The sequence below is a fragment of the Ambystoma mexicanum genome, chromosome 1p (assembly GCF_040938575.1).
Source record: "Ambystoma mexicanum isolate Mex_15411 chromosome 1p, UKY_AmexF1_1, whole genome shotgun sequence".
In the NCBI taxonomy this organism is placed as follows: domain Eukaryota; kingdom Metazoa; phylum Chordata; class Amphibia; order Caudata; family Ambystomatidae; genus Ambystoma; species Ambystoma mexicanum.
In genome coordinates this window covers 959,794,686-959,801,811 of record NC_090921.1, presented here as the reverse complement: position 1 = coordinate 959,801,811, position 7,126 = coordinate 959,794,686, and positions in this window count along the sequence as shown.

The following is a 7,126-nucleotide window of genomic DNA, read 5'->3' as shown; positions in this document are numbered from 1 at the left end:
GGAATATCGTTGCTCAGTTTTTGTCAGGTTAAATCTATTTACCTCGAGTTATTCGATCCGTACTCGATGGCTTCTTCGTCGGAACCGGCAACTCCTCGATCCGGCTTCAAAAAAATGCCGAGATTGTGGGAAAAAGATGTCGCTGACTGACCCTCACAGAGTTTGTCTGCGGTGTTTGGGAGCTGAACACCATTTTTCCGAGTGCGAGGACTGTATGTCCATGACAGCTAAGGCCCTGAAGAAGCGTAGGGGGAAGCTGGAGAAAGGTAAGACTTTTAAAGCTTCTTCTTCGTCGACGAACTCGAGACATTCGTCTCCTCGTCACCATTCGCGTTCCAGGTCTCGGAGTGGGTCCCATCACTCCTCGAGATCGAAGCACTCGAAGAAGAGACGTCGAAGATCCCCTTCTCCGTCTTCCTCTTCCTCTGTTTCACCAAAGAGAATCCCTTGCCCCACGAAACATAGTTCCTGGGCTGAATGGGAGGAATTCCGCAAAAATATGATGAGCGTCTTCGAGAAAGCGGCCTCGACCCCCTCGAAGACTGCCGAGAGCGATGCTCTGGTCGAAAGACCCGAAGGTAAAAAATGCCGCGAGTCGCAGTACCCGGCGAAGGAAACCTCTCGAGTGCGTCTCGAACCCTCGAGTAGGACTATGACCTCCAAACCTTCCTCGAAGGTTCCGTCGACACCGTCGACGAAGGTTCCGTCGACGCCGAGGTCGGTGTCTTCGACGCCGTTGTCGAAGGGACCTTCGACACACGGGTCTGTCGACTCGACGCCAGCTTCGACACCGGTGTCGACGCCAAGAAAAGTCACGGTCACGACACACCCAGTGACTATCCCCAGGTCCTCGATGACGATGGCTTCGAGATTGTCGAGTAGAATCCCAATTCTGTCGAGGTCATCGAGGCCTCCGCCTTTGTTTTCGACGCCACGCTCGAAGCCTTCGACGTCGGCGTCGACGACATCGACGTTTTCGAGGCCGATTATGACAAGTTCGGCACCCTCTGCCTTGGAAATGGGATTTACACCCTTTATGAGTTCAGAACAATTGAGAACTATGTCCTCAATTATGGAAGAGGGTGAATTGTCTGAACAGGAAGACACATTTGAGTTGCAGGGACCTGTAACCCCAATTAGAGAGGAATTTTCCTCTGAAGAACGCAGGTTAAAGGATCTTCATGATTCCTTACATGAGGCAAGTGGGTTAGACACTTCCCCTGAGGTGGAGTTTGCTAGGCCAGACCCAGGGGAGCATGCTGAAACCCCCTATAGAGCCTTAATGGCCAGGATCACAGAGTTTATGGGGTGGTCTGCACCTTCACAATCTTTCCAACAAGATGACCTCACGGACATTCTTGACAAAGGCCCACAGGAGGATCCTGTGGTGCCTTTTCATAAAGCTCTTCAGAGGAAGATTATGACGAACTGGGAAACCCCAGATGTCGTCCCGGCAGTAAATAAAAAACTGTCTACAAAATATAGGGTATCCTCTACAGACCCGGAGTTTTTGTCAAAACACCCATCCCCAGAAAGTCTGGTGGTACAGGCAGCATCTTCTACCAATGTCAAGACGGCTTATCCTACCGTCCCACAGGACAGGGACGATAAAAGATATGATGCTATGGCAAAGAAAGTTTTTTCGGCATGTAGCATGGCGTTAAAATCTGTTAATGCTACTTGCACCCTTGCTAGATTCAGCCATACACTTTGGGAGTGTGCTTCTACAGCGGCTGACTGCATCCCGGAGGGAGAAGAAAGGGAGGCGTTCCTGAATATCATACAGGACGGTAAAGACGCTATGTGCGAATCCCTCCAGACGGGAATTGATTCGGCTGACAGTATCAGCAGAGCAATGGCGGCAAGTACAACAACCAGGAGATTCACTTGGTTGAGAAAGTCTGGTTTTGCCCCTGATGTGCAAGCCAGGCTCTTGAACATGCCATTCGATGGCTCTTCTTTGTTCGGGAAAAAGGCGGATGACAGTTTGGAGAAACTGCAAACTTCAAAAGCAGCAGCAAAATCCCTAGGCGCTGCAATCCGTCAGACACCTTTTCGTCCCACAGGAACCTCCGCGAGGGGCAAGTCCTTTCGCTTCTACTCCGCATTCGGAAGAGGTAGAGGATGTCTGGCTCAAAGGGGACAAGGAAGAACTACCCGAGGTGGACGGGGTAGATATTCAAAAGCCGCAGCAACAGCAGGTGCTTCTTTACCATCGGCATCCGCATCAGCCGCCTCAAAACCACTCTGAGGACTTCCCTCACAGGACACCTGTAGGAGGCAGGTTGACTCAACATCTGGCGGAATGGCAGGCTATCACGTCAGATGCTTGGGCATTGGAAACAGTTGCCCAAGGTTACTGCCTGCCCCTCCTACGCATACCTCAGAGTCATCCACCGGGGATCAGCTCTCAGAAAGCTCCAGATCCGCTCCTCTTGCAGGAAATTTTCGACCTGCTAGAGAAAGGTGCCATAGAACCGGTACCTGTAGCGGAGAGGAACAAGGGCTGGTACTCCCCTTATTTTCTCATTCCAAAGAAAGACGGAGGACTGAGACCCATCTTGGACTTGCGAGAATTGAACAAATTCCTCAGGAAAGACAAATTCAAGATGGTCACTCTTTCTCAGATCCTCCAGGCCCTTCAGTTCCAGGACTGGTTGGTATCTCTGGACCTTCAGGATGCTTATTTCCATGTGCCTATCCATCTCAAACACAGGAAATACCTGAGGTTCGCAATTGGCAACTCTCACTATCAATTTCGAGTGCTGCCATTTGGGCTGACCTCCGCCCCGAGGGTCTTCACCAAGTTAATGTCGGTAGTGGCGGCAAGTCTAAGGAGGAAAGGGCTTCACGTCTACCCCTACCTGGACGATTGGTTGATCAGGGCTGTCTCTTCGGAACAAGCTCAGATCCAGCTAAATCATGTGTGCCACTCCCTTCACAAACTGGGCTTCTCCCTCAATTTAAAGAAGTCACAAATGATACCATCACAGAGACTCCAGTTCATAGGAGCGATCCTGGACACTTCCCTGGGAAAAGCCTCGCCACCAGAGGTGAGGGCTCAAGATATTCTACAGATGGTTACCAAGTTCCAAGATGCCCAACGTCTCCCAGCCTTCGACTTTTTGAGGTTGCTAGGCCTCATGGCATCCTGCATTTTCCTAGTGCCAGAGGCTCGCCTGAGAATGAGATCCCTCCAGTGGGCACTGAGGACTCAGTGGTCACAATTCTCAGGGAGAATGACAGATCTTCTTCAGGTTCCCGACAGGGTGGCTCGAGACCTTCAGTGGTGGGCCTGTCAGGAGAACATTCTGAAAGGAGAACAGTTTTGGCAACCCTGGCCGGAGATAACAGTAGTCACGGATGCCTCACTCACGGGGTGGGGAGCCCACGCCAACGACTTGACCATCAGCGGTCGTTGGTCTCCATCGGAGTCCAGACTACATATCAACCTGTTAGAGCTGAGAGCCATCAGACTTGCGCTGAAGGCGTTCCTGCCAGCTGTACAAGGGAAAAACGTCCTGATAATGACAGACAACACAGTGGCCATGCATTACCTCAACAAAAGAGGAGGCGTAGGATCCCTACCCCTGTGCAGGGAGGCGATGCAGCTCTGGTTTTGGGCAATCCAAGAAGGAATCTCTCTATCGGCAGTTCACCTAGCCGGAGAGAAGAACTTGACAGCGGACGCTCTGAGCAGGCAGAGCACAGTCTCCCACGAGTGGGAACTAGCTCAGCAAGTCCTTCAAGAGATCTTCGCCCTTTGGGGAACCCCTCAGGTGGATCTGTTCACCACCAGCGTCAACAGGAAATGCGATCTGTTCTGCTCAAGGGAATTTCCCCCGAGAGGAGCTCTGGGAGACGCGTTCATAGTGGACTGGGAGTTTCCGCTTCTGTACGCGTTCCCACCGGTCCCTGTCATTCCTCAAATGATCAGGAGGTTGAGAAGATTCCAGAGAACCATGATCCTAATTGCCCCGGATTGGGCCAGGAGAACGTGGTACTTGTCCATCTAGACTTGTCCATCTGCCCTCCAATTCGACTTCCACTCAGAGAGAACCTACTCTCACAGAAGGGAGGTCAGGTTCTCCATCCAGACATCAAAACCCTCAACCTTCACGCTTGGCTTCTGAAAGGTTGAGGTACAAGGATTGGGACCTCCCTGATGATGTTATGGAGGTGTTGCTTTCGGCAAGGAGGCCAGCAACAAAGTCTTTATACCGTTGCCGTTGGAACAGATTTTGCAGCTGGTGTAGAGAACAGAATATCGACCCTTTTTCATGTGGTACACCAATGGTTTTGTCCTTCCTTCTATATTTGGCGAATTCAGGCCTTCAAGTTGGCACCATTAAAGGCTATCTCGTAGCGCTATCCATCTTTAAGCGCACTGCGGAAGAACCATCCTATTTCAAGTTACCCTTAGTAATACAGTTTCTAAAGGGGTTAACCAATGTTTATCCCCCAAGACCATTCCAGGTTCCCCTATGGGATTTAAACTTAGTACTAACTTTCCTGATGGGCACACCTTTCGAACCACTCCATTCTTGTTCGCTAAGATTCCTTACCCTTAAAACTGTTTTATTAATAGCACATACATCTGCTAGAAGGGTGAGCGAATTACAAGCTCTTTCTTGTAAAGCCCCTCACACAATATTTCACAAAGACAAAGTTGTCCTGCAAGTGAAGCCTAATTTCCTCCCAAAGGTGGTTTCTGAATTCCATATCACTCAGAAGATTACCCTACCATCTTTCTATCCCCCTCCTCATCCGGGGAAAGAGGAAGAGAGGTTACACAGACTAGACCCTAGAAGGGCGTTAAGTTTTTACATCAGTAGACTAGCCAGGATAAGACAGGCAGACCAGCTGTTTGTAGGTTACACAGGTCACAAGCCTGGGTTACCAATAACTAAGCAGACCATTTCCAGATGGATCATTCTAGCCATTCTGGAATGTTATAAACTGGCAGGGAAAGAGCCCCCTCAAAATCTTAGGGCTCATTCGACCAGAGGTATTGCAGCTTCATCGGCCCTCAAAAGAGGCGTGCCGGTTAAAGACATCTGTGCGGCCGCTACATGGTCGTCTGTCCATACCTTTACACGATTTTACAATTTGGATTCCTCCTCCAGTCAAGAGACTAGGTTTGGAAGGGCTGTACTGCATTCTATTCATCAATAGAAGACAGCGTGAAGTCAGTACTCCCTCCTCCAATAATAGAATACTGCTATGGGAGCCTATCTAAGATGAGGAATACGTCGGAGGACACAATCCCTTCGAAGAACAAATTACTTCTTACCTTGTAACGTTCTTTCGACGGGATGTTCCTCCGACGTATTCCTCATCGACCCTCCCATCCATCCCCGCAGTTCTACTTCCCTTGTTGTTGCAGCTTATGCTCCTTCAGGGTGATTAGTTTAGTCCAGAAAGTATTATTGTGGGCTACAAAACGGAACTGAGCAACGGACGCTGTACGTGGCCTTTATAGGCAGGATGACGTCGACGTCGATACAGCGGCTGTCGAGGGACATCGACTCGGAGGACGTCGACGCGCAGCGCCCTCTAGAGAAAATTTTTTCCGAGGCCAGCAGAGCTGGAAGGAGATATCTAAGATGAGGAATACGTCGGAGGAACATCCCGTCGAAAGAACGTTACAAGATAAGAAGTAACTTGTTCTTCTATTTTAGCCAGGTAGCACAGTGAGTCCAGATTCCAGAATGTCCAGTTCACTGTAACCATATTGAAGTATGCCCAGTAAGCACAGTAAACACATACTATAAACATATATGTTTGAGATAAACTCAAAAAAAGAATCACATTCGAATCTTAGAATACACATCTCTCGTCCATCTATTTGTTTATTTTTAAATCTTTTATTGTGTTTCTGGTTTAAATTAAACCATATACAAATACACACAATCAGTGAATAACATACACACTCTATTAAGATAAAAGGAGAAAATAATCCTCAATCCAGCACGTCAATTAAGATGCAAAAATGAATTTGCATATAATAAAATGCAAATGTCTCATTAGAAACACAAAACCACACATAATACCAAAATAGAACTATGTATATGCGTTTTTAAAATCACCCTCCTTTCCCAAAATCTCTCATTCACCTATTTGTATGCCAGCAACAGCTCTCAAATATTCATAAAGTCGAAAAATAAATGTATACAGCTCATACAAAATAATAAATAATTTGACTAATGTGCAAAAATACAGGTCAAAATTATACATGGTCATTTTGAGTATTCCTAGCATGGTTACGACAGTGATTCAGGAATCTATTAATGGCACGAGGCAAGTATTATGCATATAACTCTCTTCATCATTCACATACGGCAGTAAGGAACAACAAAAAAAACTTTAAACCATCACTCCCAGAAATATTCCCTAATGTGTCAGAGTCCTTTCACCAATCCTTCTCCTTCGATCTCTGTAAATGGCTCCTCCTGCCATGTGTCATCCTCCTTTTCAATGCCATGCTCCGGTAGTTCTTCCGCTCTCACGGGCAGTGCCACCATGAAACCCATAACACTGAGTAACCATTAAGTTCATCTGGACATACCAGAATACCAGATGTGATGCTCAAAAGAATTGTCATCCGATGAAATTGTAGAATGAACAAAGAGAGGTAAATAAGGAGGACGATCTGTGCCATCAAAGAATTCCAGCTCTCCGGTGTAACCATACCGGGAATAATCGATATTCTACGACATCACACTGATGCTTCCAATAATACACAAACAAAAAATATCAATAACTGTAGAGGTTGCTTGAATCACCAGCTTGCAATAGACTTTATGAAAAATCTGTTCATCAGCTCAATCAGCCACACTAACAATGTCTTCCCATCTGGCACTGCCCAAAAGGCCTGGGACGCTGCAGCATCCCTACGGGAATGAGCCCCAAACATGGACACATCTACCCCTGTCAGTGAGATGACCCAACCAACTTGCCTAGCCAATGAGAGAGAGGAAAAAGGACAATGGGCCTCATTAGGAGTCAGTGGTGCAGTACAAAAATTGTAGGTCATTCCATCCCACCACTTTTTTGGTGGTAACGAAATAACCGCCATTTTTACTACACCACTGAATTCTGAGTTTGTTACCTCCAAACATTTGAA